Here is a 12,492-nt window from a genome sequence, read left to right on the forward strand (position 1 = left end):
GGAGCGTCCGCGGAGACACTAACCTAGTGCATATTTGGGCCAGGTTTGCGTCTCCGCGGACAGCCCGGTCACTATGCGTCGCCCGTTGGAGGTAGTGCCAGACACATTTCCGATCACGGCGGACACAAACGGTCGCTCAGCGGCCGTTTGCGTCGCGCCATTGGAGATGCCCTTATACAATTTCTAGTGGGCTAAGTTGCACTATTGCCTAAAACCTCATGCGAATGACCAAACAAACCCATAGAGACTGTTTGGTTACTCGCATGTTTTTTTTTCTTTCCCTTTTTTTGATTTAGCCTGCCTGCTTTTGCATGAGTGGAAACCGACTATGGGCATATTTGTTCACTTAGTTTGGTTCCCAACAATGTTTTTCTGTGCACTTTCAGCCCATTGATTGATAGTCCGCAGCGGATAAGAATACGGTAGCTAGAGGAAAAAAAAAAGAAGTTTGGTTATGTGCTAAAAAAAAATTACGACTGCCACTTCAAACTTGGTGATGTTAACACCCTAACGGTTATCTACACTACTTAAAAAGGAGGAACATATTCCTTATTCCCAACATCTCAATACGTCAAACTTTTCGTCGTCCTCGTGGCCAGCCCAACGCACTCCGTCGATTGTTTTTCGTCAATCTCCTCTCCGCCGGTTTTATTTCGTCCACTTCCGCACAACCGGTTTTACATGGTTTTTTTCATTCTCCCTAGAAACACGGATCTCTTCTCTCGCCTATCTCTCCCTTCCCCGTTTCCTCTCTCTCACCATCGCTGCCGCTGCCACCCAACACCGGTCGCCTCCGCTGCCGATGGGCGCCTCCACGATGCTGCTAGATTACTCCTACTCCCATGTCTCCTCCCTCGCCATCGTTGCCTCGCTATTCCGGAGCTAACCCGTGCCGCCTGGATAGCCTCCGATCTCAGACGCACTACATCCGGATCACCATGGCGCGGGCGGAGCCAGGCCCAGGGCAACAAGGGCCATGGCCGGGGCGCAGCGAAAGTTTCGGCCCGGGGCATTTGGATATCCTGCCCAACTCCTTGTTGCTGCCTCGCTCGACCGAAAGGAATCAACGGAGAGAGCAACGAAACCCTCGCTCGCAGCCACACGCAGGACCGCACCTCCACGCCCATGCGACCACGCCGGCGCTGACTTGCCGGACCCCTCTCCTGCCCTACCAGGCCGCCGCTTCCGCCCTCCTGTGCTGCATGCGGCGCTGTGCTCAGCTCCTCCCGGGTGACCCTTGGCCGACGTAGCCCCTGAGCCCGATTGCTGCAGCACTGCTTCCTCTTCTCACGTTTGCACCGTCAGACTCCTGCTGTTTGCGCCTCAACTTGGCAATTTCTTGTACTCCGTAGTTGTTTTAGCCAGGGGCTGGTTTTTAGCCTTTTAGCAATATAGATGCTGATTGTGGTATGGTTAAATTTTTTTGTAGGTTGTAGTCGATTCATGTTTTAGGAACGGAAAGACGAACATATTTATACCTGAATTTAAACACATGTTCATATTACCAAATTTTATGTACTATTACAAGAGTTTTATTGGCGCTTAATTTTTGGCCCAGGGCTTGCTCTAATCCTGGCTCCGCCACTGTGCATCACCATCATCAGCCCTGGGCTACAAGGCGCATCATCATCCCCAATATCGGGTGATCCATGCCTGGTCACATGTTCCTTATTATTTTGTTCACCCATGATACAAGGTTCTTCACTTTCAATTTTTTCTCTGAATTCTCAGTCATGTGAATCATGTGTAGATTGTTTCCGTATATCTGTACATAATCATCTCCATGCTACATTTGAGGAAAGGCTACAGATGGTCGTATTATTGTTCAACCATGATACGAGGTTCTTCACTTTCAGTTTTTTCTTTGAATAATGTTGATTGCCTGAAAGCACAGTCTTCTATGGCTCGTGCAACTATACATTTTGTATGAATTTTCTTTGCCTACATGATGGGTGATGATTTGTCGTGCCAATTATTCGCAGCTAGGGAGATGAGGTGGGTTACCGGGTAGGAACCAGAATAAGAATGAGAAGGAGCTTAAGTAGGAGCATTGCAAGTTGATATGGGAGCTCGACTTTAGCATATCCACCCACCTCCACATGCCCTCCTGGCTCCCGTTCACAGGTATCTGCAACCGTTGGGCCTTCACCGTGGGTGCCGCCGCCTCCGCGCAAGGTGTGGTTGATGGCTGCCGCCTGGTCTTCACCGCGGGCGCCGCGGAATCCTTGCTGAGTGCTATTGGTGGACATCTCCATGCTCCATCGACGTGTGCCACTGGTGTCATGAACTATTTAGGTAATCTAGGTAATTACTGATAAGTATACGTGTGTTTGGTTCGTGTGATTGTAGGACCCTAATTTTACAGGAAAGACTTGAAGGAGCAAATTGTCGACTGTGATTGTCATTGCTATAGTCAGATTACTTGTATTAGGAAATATGGGGTAGTTTGAATCGATTATCAGTTGTACTGATATGCCGTTTTCTGTATATTATGCCCTACTTGAAACCAATAAGCCAACATGAGCCCCCTGTAGGTACATTATTGAATTTCGACTTGTTTCTACAACTTTAACACGAATAAGAAAAAAAAGGCAAAATAGAGGAGAAGAACAAGGATGCAGATCATGTAATGATGCTTTGCATCTGGTTTGAGTATTGCTTTGGATTTATTTATGTTTGATGATTTTATCATTTCTTTGCAGTAATTCAGGATAAGGTGCCACTCATGGTTTAGGAACCCAGGAGCTGGTGTTGCTGCTTCAGCAAGTGCCGGGTGCGGCGGCAATTATCGTACAACTAGGACAACTGGCTCTTATGATGACAATGGAAATGCCACAACAGTACATGATTCAAGAGAAAAGAGAAAAGTGAAGGTGCTGCTCTTAGCATTTAAATTTCCCCTTAAAACACACAAAATATAAGTAGCTAAGATGGGCCTCCAACGCCCCATATCATGTTCAGAAGTTGCTCCGAGATGAATTAAATTAGCCATGGCACAGTGATCTGTCATATTATCATGATATATACTTTCATTAGTTGGAACATAAGTGATATGTTTTTGCGCTCCATCATTATCTATTTTGAGAAATTGTACATCGGCACTAGATTTAGAATTAGGGTAATTTTTTGGCTTTAGAAGTTTTTACCTTTCACTTTTCTATACCAGTTCAACTGAAAATGTGATCTACTCGGGATGAAATTATGGACATATAGCCTACTTTGTTAGCTATTTCTTTCTGCTGATTATTGTTAGGACATAATATAGTATTTCTACCGTCGGATCTACTTTCTTTGTCCTATTGCCTACATTCTAATCACATTGTTATTTTTCCATATTCATTTTCAGACTGAGAGGTTCTCTCAAGAACCACGTGGGTACCCCCTTTACTGCTACCTGACCTTGATTACCTAGAACATGATGAGTTGATGGCAGGGGTAATTTTACTATCTTAGTGGTTTCTCTTGGTCATAAAGTCACTTACTGAGCATACTTGTTGGCATGTCATATTGTGTACAATTGTTTCCAAAGAGGAAGTTGTTCAACTATGGTACCTGCCACTTAATACCGTTGCATCCTGTGATACAAAATAAGGTTCCACCCTATCTTATTGATCTCTATATGTCTATATCGCAACAGAAATCCAGGTTAGCATACACCCGAAAAAGATGGAAATCAGGCAGGACACACACAGTTCCGAAAAACACTATGGCTCATCTTGACTTCTTTACCCGGTTCACCGGGTTACTAATGTGTTTGGTCATGAAAGGAAAGCTACTGATATAGCAGGTCCAAAAGTATGGGAACGCAGAGAAGAGCACATCGGAAGTCAGCTACATCAACTGCACAACAAATGCTTGCTACACTCGCCTAGCCTGATCAAGGAGTCTAGGTAACCCGGTATCTACACAATATCTTAAAATTTCCATGTAGCTGGAGATCTGATGTTTGTCGTGAAATAATGTAGGTTGCCCTCATATCTCAAGAAGATATTGTTGTGAAATGTAGTGCAGATGCTTGCGAAAAAATATTATAAACAATGAATAGTTAAGAGGGCTAAGTTGCTGAAATATTAACACCTGACTGAAAAATGAATGCAACCAACTTTAACATTTGTAGTAAGATTCTTTTATCAACAACTTGTGCCAGTAATTATGTTAAATGACCACAAATATGACGACGGGGAACCCACTGATAACACGAGTTTTGTGAAAAAAAAATCAAGTTATCATGTTCTCATTGGTCTCTACAACTCCTTATGATTTTTCCCTTTATTTTGGCATGTGAAGCAGAGTAAGGAGAAACAAGCTTGGCTCAAGGATTTTAACTATGCTGTATTTTGCCCTGGAAAAAGGCAATACGAGCATTTCAATAAGGTGCTTGATTAAATATGAGATGTTGCTAAGTTAACAAAGGTTGAATGGTTTTACGGTAATTGATACTGAGATTATCTCCATGCAATATTTAGGTTGCAGTGGTGGTGAATGACCTACTACTGAAGCTGGGTAAGCAATTCATTTTATATTATTTTCCAAGTAATTTTGGAGAAAACAGAACAAGTGCATTACTATGTGTGGGAACAATTTGTTGCAGGTGAATGCAACTATATTTTCCTATTATAGCAGTTTCTAAAGCTGGACGCTTCTTGCCACATTAAAAGTTAGGTTTTGACAACTTTAATTAAAATATAAATTGTTTCTATTACCTCGGAAAAACCATCTTTGCAATGGTAAGGATATCTGTAACTTGTAACTGGTCGGTCAGGCGGGATAGGGATCGATTAATACATCAAGTTCACGTAGTGCTCAAGATTTTAATCTTTTTTTGAGATTGCAGCTTTTTAAGCTCGGTATGAACTGGATGCCACACCGAGTCGACTTTAAGGATGGAGGGATACTATTATCTTGAATTCTTGATCTCATCTTGATCATGTCTAGGGTGGGTGCGGCTTTTTAAGCTTGGTATGTTGTGGTTGTGTGAGAGATTAAGAGTGGGGAGACTTGAGAGTGGAGAGATGTGAGTGAGTATTGTTGTGATGATGTTGCTTTTCATGATCTTGCAGAATTGTCGAACTGAGATACACAAAATGAATATTTTATTGGAGGCGCTCCAAATGAAGTTGGAGAGTGGCCAAGACTCAAGAGGAAGGAATTGATTGTATGATTTGTTCTCATAAATATTTCCGTATGTTAGTCCCCTTTCCACCTCTCAATATGATTGCAATCAGTATTATCATGATGTAGTACATTATGATATCTGAATTTTATAGTGAATTGTGAATTATATATGTGCATTGAGAAATGAAATTTGAAGACCCGTGGCAACGCACGGGCATTTGTACTAGTGAAGCAAAAAATACACAAAACACACTGAGTTTGGCACCTAATAGCAGATTACGAAGAAGGTTTCATATACACATGCGTTCACAATAAGGGGTTGATACGTCTCCAACGTATCGATAATTTCTTATGTTCCATGCTACTTTTATGATGATACTCACATGTTTTATACATACTTTATGTCATATTTATGCATTTTCCGGCACTAACCTATTAACAAAATGCCGAAGAGCCAGTTGCTGTTTTTGGTTTCAGAAATCCTAGAAATGAAATATTCTCGGAATTGGATGAAATCAACGCCCAGCATCTTATAATTGGACGAAGCTTCCAGAACACCCGAGAGCCACCAGAGGGGAGCCCTAGGGGCCCCACACGCCACCCTGGCGCGGCCAGAGGGGGGGCCGCGCCCCCCTATGGTGTCACCGCCTCGTCAGCCCTCCGACTCCGCCTCTTCGCCTATTTAAAGGTCCCTGACCTAAATCTTCAATACGGAAAAGCCACAGTACGAGAAACCTTTCAGAGCCGCCGCCATCGCGAAGCCAAGATCTGGGGGACAGGAGTCTCTGTTCTGGCACGCCGCCGGGACGGGGAAGTGCCCCCGGAAGGCATCTCCATCGACACCACCGCCATCTTCATCACCGCTGCTGTCTCCCATGAGGAGGGAGTAGTTCTCCATCGAGGCTAAGGGCTGTACCGGTAGCTATGTGGTTAATCTCTCTCCCTATGTACTTCAATACAATGATCTCATGAGCTGCCTTACATGATTGAGATCCATATGATGATGCTTGTAATCTAGATGTCGTTATGCTATTCAAGTGGATTTTACTTATGTGATCTCCAGAGACTCCTTGTCCCACGTGTGTAAAGGTGACAGTGTGTGCACCGTGTGGGTCTCTTAGGCTATATTTCACAGAATACTTATTCACTGTTATGAATAGCATAGTGAAGTGCTTATTTATATTTCTTTATGATTGCAATGTGCTTTGTATCACTATTCTATGTGCTACTCTAGTGATGTTATTAAAGTACTCTATTCCTCCTTCATGATGTAATGGTGACAGTGTGTGCATCATGTAGTACTTGGCGTAGTTTATGATTATGATCTCTTGTAGATTATGAAGTTAACTATTACTATGATGGTATTGATGTGATCTATTCCTCCTTTCATAGTATGAAGGTGACAGTGTGCATGCTATGTTAGTACTTGGTATAGTTGTGTTGATCTATCATGCACTCTAAGGTTATTTAAACATGAATATCGAGTGTTGTGGAGCTTGTTAACTCCGGCATTGAGGGTTCTTGTAGCCCTACACAATTAGTGGTGTTCATCATCCAACAAGAGAGTGTAGAGTGGTTTTATTATGTGATCAATGTTGAGAGTGTCCACTAGTGAAAGTATAATCCCTAGGCCTTGTTCCCAAATACTGCAATCATCGCTTGTTTACTGTTCTACTGCATCTGTACTTCCTGCAATATTACCACCATGAACCACACGCCAGTTGTAGCATCAAGTATTTTCTGGCGCCGTTACTACTGCTCATATATATTCATACCACCTGTATTTCACTATCTCTTCGCCGAACTAGTGCACCTATACATCTGACAAGTGTATTGGGTGTGTTGGGGACACAAGAGACTTCTTGTATTGTGGTTGCAGGGTTGCTTGAGAGGGATATCTTTGACCTCTTCCTCCCTGAGTTCGATAAACCTTGGGTGATCCACTTAAGGGAAAAAACTTGCTGCTGTTCTACAAACCTCTGCTCTTGGAGGCCCAACACTGTCTACAGGAAAAGAAGCGTGAGTAGACATCAAGCTATTTTCTGGCGCCGTTGCCGGGGAGGAAAGGTAAAAGGTACTCACACTCCGGATCTCGGCTACTAAGCTATTTTCCGGCGCCGTTGTAAGTACTCGAAGCTATTTCCTTTAGATCCTGCAATTGCATCTTTTTGTTTCTTGTTTTACACTAGTTTGGCATAATGGAAAGCAACAATGAGCTTTTAAAATTATTTCCTGAGTTAAGACATGGATGGTTTGATGCGAAAATTAAAAAACCCATGGAACATATTAGTATGAACACTTTGAACACCATTGTTGCTAATGATATGGAAAATTCTAAGCTTGGGGAAGCTGGTTTTGATGAGCATGATCTTTTTAGTCCCCCAAGCATTGAGGAGAAAATTTACTTTGATGATAATTTGCCTCCTATTTATGATGATTATAATGATAGTGGTCTTTTGGTGCCGCCTGTTATGGAGGATAAATTTGATTATGATTACAATATGCCTCCTATATTTGATGATGAGAATAATAATGATAGCTACTTTGTTGAATTTGCTCCCACTACAACTAATAAAATTGATTATGCTTATGTGGAGAGTAATAATTTTATGCATGAGACTCATGATAAGAATGCTTTATGTGATAGTTATATTGTTGAGTTTGCTCATGATGCTACTGTACATTATTATGAGAGAGGAAAATATGGTTGTAGAAATTTTCATGTTACTAAAACACCTCTCTATGTGCTGAAATTTTGAAGCTACACTTGTTCTATCTTTCTATGCTTGTTACTTTGCTCTTCATGAACTTGTTTATTTACAAAATTCCTATGCATAGGAAGCATGTTAGGCTTAAATGTGTTTTGAATTTGCTTCTTGATGCTCTCTTTTGCTTCAACTCTTATTTCTTGGGAGTGCATCATTAAAATTACTGAGCCCATCTTAATGGCTATAAAGAAAGCACTTCTTGGGAGATAACCCATGTGTTTATTTTACTATAGTACTTTTGTTTTATATTTGAGTCTTGGAAGTTGTTACTACCGTAGCAACCTCTCCTTATCTTAGTTTTGTTGCATTGTTGTGCCAAGTAAAGTCTTTGATAGTAAGGTTCATACTAGATTTGGATTACTGCGCAGAAACAGATTTCTTGCTGTCATGAATCTGGGTTGAATTCTCTTTAGGTAACTCAGAAAATTCTGCCAATTTACGTGAGTGATCCTCAGATATGTACGCAACTTTCATTCAATTTGAGCATTTTCATTTGAACAAGTCTGTTGCCTCTTAGAAATTCGTCTTTACGGACTGTTCTGTTTTGACAGATTCTGCCTTTTATTTCGCATTGCCTCTTTTGCTATGTTGAATGGATTTCTTTGTTCCATTAACTTTCAGAAGCTTTGGGCAATGTCCAGAAGTGTTAAGAATGATTGTGTCACCTCTGAACATGTGAATTTTTGATTATGCACTAACCCTCTAATGAGTTGTTTTGAGTTTGGTGTGGAGGAAGATTTCAAGGGTCAATAGATGAGGATGATACAATATGATCAAGAAGAGTGAAAGCTCTAAGCTTGGGATGCCCCCGTGGTTCATCCCTGCATATTTCAAGAAGACTCAGGCATCTAAGCTTGGGGATGCCCAAGGCATCCCCTTCTTCATCGACAAATTATCAGGTCACCTCTAGTGAAACTATATTTTTATTCCGTCACATCTTATGTGCTTTACTTGGAGCGTCTGTTTGTTTTTGTTTTTGTTTTGTTTGAATAAAGTTGGATCCTAGCATTCATTGTGTGGGAGAGAGACACGCTCCACGGGTTCATATGAACACATGTGTTCTTAGCTTTTAATTCTCATGGCGAAGGTTGAAACTGCTTCGTTAATTGTTATATGGTTGGAAACAGAAAAGGCTACATGTGGTAATTGGTATGATGTCTTGAATAATGTGATACTTGGCAATTGTTGTGCTCATATAGATCATGTTTAAGCTCTTGCATCATATACTTTGCACCTATTAGTGAAGAAATACATAGAGCTTGCTAAAATTTGGTTTGCATGATTGGTCTCTCTAAGGTCTAGATATTTTCTAGTAAGGGTTTGAACAACAAGGAAGACAGTGTAGAGTCTTATAATGCTTGCAATATGTTCTCATGTAAGTTTTGCTGTACTAGTTCATACTTGTGTTTGTTTCAAATAGCCTTGCTAGCCTAATCCTTGTATTGAGAGGGAATACTTCTCGTGCATCCAAATCCTTGAGCCAAACACTATGCCATTTGTGTCCACCATACCTACCTACTACATGGTATTTCTCCGCCATTCCAAAGTAAATTGCTTGAGTGCTACCTTTAAATTTCCATTCTTTGTCTTTGCAATATATAGCTCATGGGACAAATAGCCTAAAAACTATTGTGGTATTGAATATGTACTTATGCATCTTATCTCTTATAAGTTGCTTGTTGAGCGATAACCATGTTCCTGGGGACGCCATCAACTACTCATTGTTGAATATCATGTGAGTTGCTATGCATGTTCGTCTTGTCTGAAGTAAGAGAGATTTACCATGAGTTGAATGGTCTGAGCATGCATATTGTTAGAGAAGAACTTTGGGCCGCTAACTAAAGCCATGATCCATGGTGGAAGTTTCAGTTTTGGACAACAAACCTCAATCTCTTATGAGAATATTAATTGTTGTTGAATGCTTAAGCATTAAAGAGGAGTCCATTATCTGTTGTCTATGTTGTCCCGGTATGGATGTCTAAGTTGAGAATAATGAAAAGCGAGAAATCCAATGCGAGCTTTCTCCTTAGACCTTTGTACAGGCGGCATAGAGGTACCCCTTTGTGATACTTGGTTAAAACATATGTATTGCGGTGATAATCCAGGTAATCCGAGCTAATTAGGACAAGGTGCGGGCACTATTAGTATACTATGCATGAGGCTTGCAACTTGTAGGATATAATTTACATGATGCATATGCTTTATTACTACCGTTGACAAAATTGTTTCTTGTTTTCAAAATAAAAGCTCTAGCACAAATATAGCAATCGATGCTTCCCTCATCGAAGGGCCTTTCTTTTACTTTTATGTTGAGTCAGTTCACCTATTTCTCTCCATCTCAAGAAGCAAACACTTGTGTGAACTGTGCATTGATTCCTACATACTTGCATATTGCACTTATTATATTACTTTATGTTGACAATATCCATGAGATATACATGTGATACGTCCAAAACGTATCTACTTTCCCGAACACTTTTGCTATTGTTTTGCCTCTAATTTGTGTATTTTGGATGCAACTAACACGGACTAACGCTATTTTCAGCAGAACTGTTCTGGTGTCTCGTTTTTGTGCAGAAATCCAACTTTCAGGAAAATCCTCGGAATTTATGCAGAAGGCCCTATTTTCCCAGAATACTGACGGAGCCAGAAGGACAAGTAAGGTGGAGGCCCGAGGGCCCCACACCATAAGGCGGCGCGGCCTAGGGGGGCCCGCGCGGCCCTATGGTGTGGCCCCCTTGGCCGGCCTCCGACGCCCTCCTTCGGACTATATAATGCCTTCGACCTAAAAACGCACGGGGAGAAGTCGAAGTCGCCGAGAAAGCCTCCCGGAAAAACGCCGCCACATCGCGAAACTCCGTCGCGGGAGCCAGAAGTCTCCGTTCTGGCACTCCGCCGGGACGGGGAATTGGAGGAGATCATCGCCATCATCACCGCCAACGCCTCTCCATCAACCAGCCATGTTTCCCCCATCCATGTGTGAGTAATTCCCCCGCTGTAGGCCGAAGGGGATGGTAGGGATTGGATGAGATTGGTCATGTAATAGCATTAGATTGTTAGGGCATAGTGCCTAGTGTCCGTAATTGGTACTTTCATGATATTGTTGCAACTTGTTATGCTTAATGCTTGTCACTAGGGCCCGAGTGCCATGATCTCAGATCTGAACATGTTATTGTTTCATCATGATATTCATTGTTTATTGATCTTACCTGCAAGTTGTATACACATGTCGCTGTCCGGAACCGATGATGGCCTGAAGTGACAGAAATCGGGACAACCGGAGGGAATGGTAGCGATGTGAGGATCACATGTGTTCACGGAGTGTTAATGCTTTGCTCCGGTACTCTATTAAAAGGAGTACCTTAATATCCAGTAGTTTCCCTTGAGGCCCGGCTGCCACCGGCTGGTAGGACAAAAGATGTTGTGCAAGTTTCTCATTGCGAGCACGTACGACTATAATTGGAACACATGCCTATTGATTGCTTTGTACTTGGACACCGTTTTATTATTATCTGCAAATGCCCTGCTATGATTGTTACATGAGTTTCTCTCATCCATGCAACGCCCGTCATCCGTCCCCGTGCCTACAGTATTTTAATCCTGCTGTTTACTAAAATCACTACTGCTGTCTTTGTTACTCTGCTGCTGTTATTTCACTACTCTTTGCTATAAAACTGTTACTACTGATAAACTCTTGCGAGCAAGTCTGTTTCCAGGTGTAGCTGAATTGACAACTCCGCTGTTAAGGCTTCCAAGTGTTCTTTGTCTCCCCTTTTGTCGAATCAATAAATTGGGTTATACTACCCTCGAAGACTGCTGCGATCCCCTATACTTGAGGGTTATCAAGACCGTTTTCTGGCGCCGTTGCCGGGGAGCATAGCTTTATTTGGAAGTTCACTTGGATTAATATTATTCGCTGCAAATTCTCCATCATGGGTAAACCTCGCGATTCTAAAGTCGCCATATTACCATCCACTACAAGAAAAGGTACAATTCTGAGTACCTCCGCTACACTTGATTCACCATCTGTGATAAGTCAACTTGTTTCACCGCCACAAACTGGTACGTCTGCTGAATCTGAAAACTCTCATAATATTGATAATGTTTCTGCTGTGCTTGATGATAGTGGTTCGTTGGGATCCTTTCTAGATGCTACAATTGCTAGGTCTAGACAAATTGAAAATGCTGAAACTCCTAATGAAAATGCCACTACACCTGTTAGTTCACCTGAACTTGATTATTTTAGTGATGATCCTGATGAAGATTATGTGGAGCTTAATGATGATTTTATTGATAAATGCAATTCTATTACTGATGCAAGAAACATTAAAAAGTTTCTCGCACAATATACTGTTAAACATAAGCTATCTCCTGATCCTGAATTTGCCACATCTCCTATATGCATTAAGGATAAAGATTATGATTTTTCTCTTGATCTATCTCATATAGCTATTGTAGAGAAAACACCCTTTTGTGGTACTGAAAAAGAAAGTGCTGTAGAACACATGATTGAACTTTCTTCTATGAGTAGTTTGTTTTCTGATGATGTCAAGATGCGTACTTACTTTGTCGCTAAAATTTTTCCTTTCTCATTAAAGGATGATGCTAA

The sequence above is a fragment of the Lolium perenne genome, chromosome 1 (assembly GCF_019359855.2).
Source record: "Lolium perenne isolate Kyuss_39 chromosome 1, Kyuss_2.0, whole genome shotgun sequence".
In the NCBI taxonomy this organism is placed as follows: domain Eukaryota; kingdom Viridiplantae; phylum Streptophyta; class Magnoliopsida; order Poales; family Poaceae; genus Lolium; species Lolium perenne.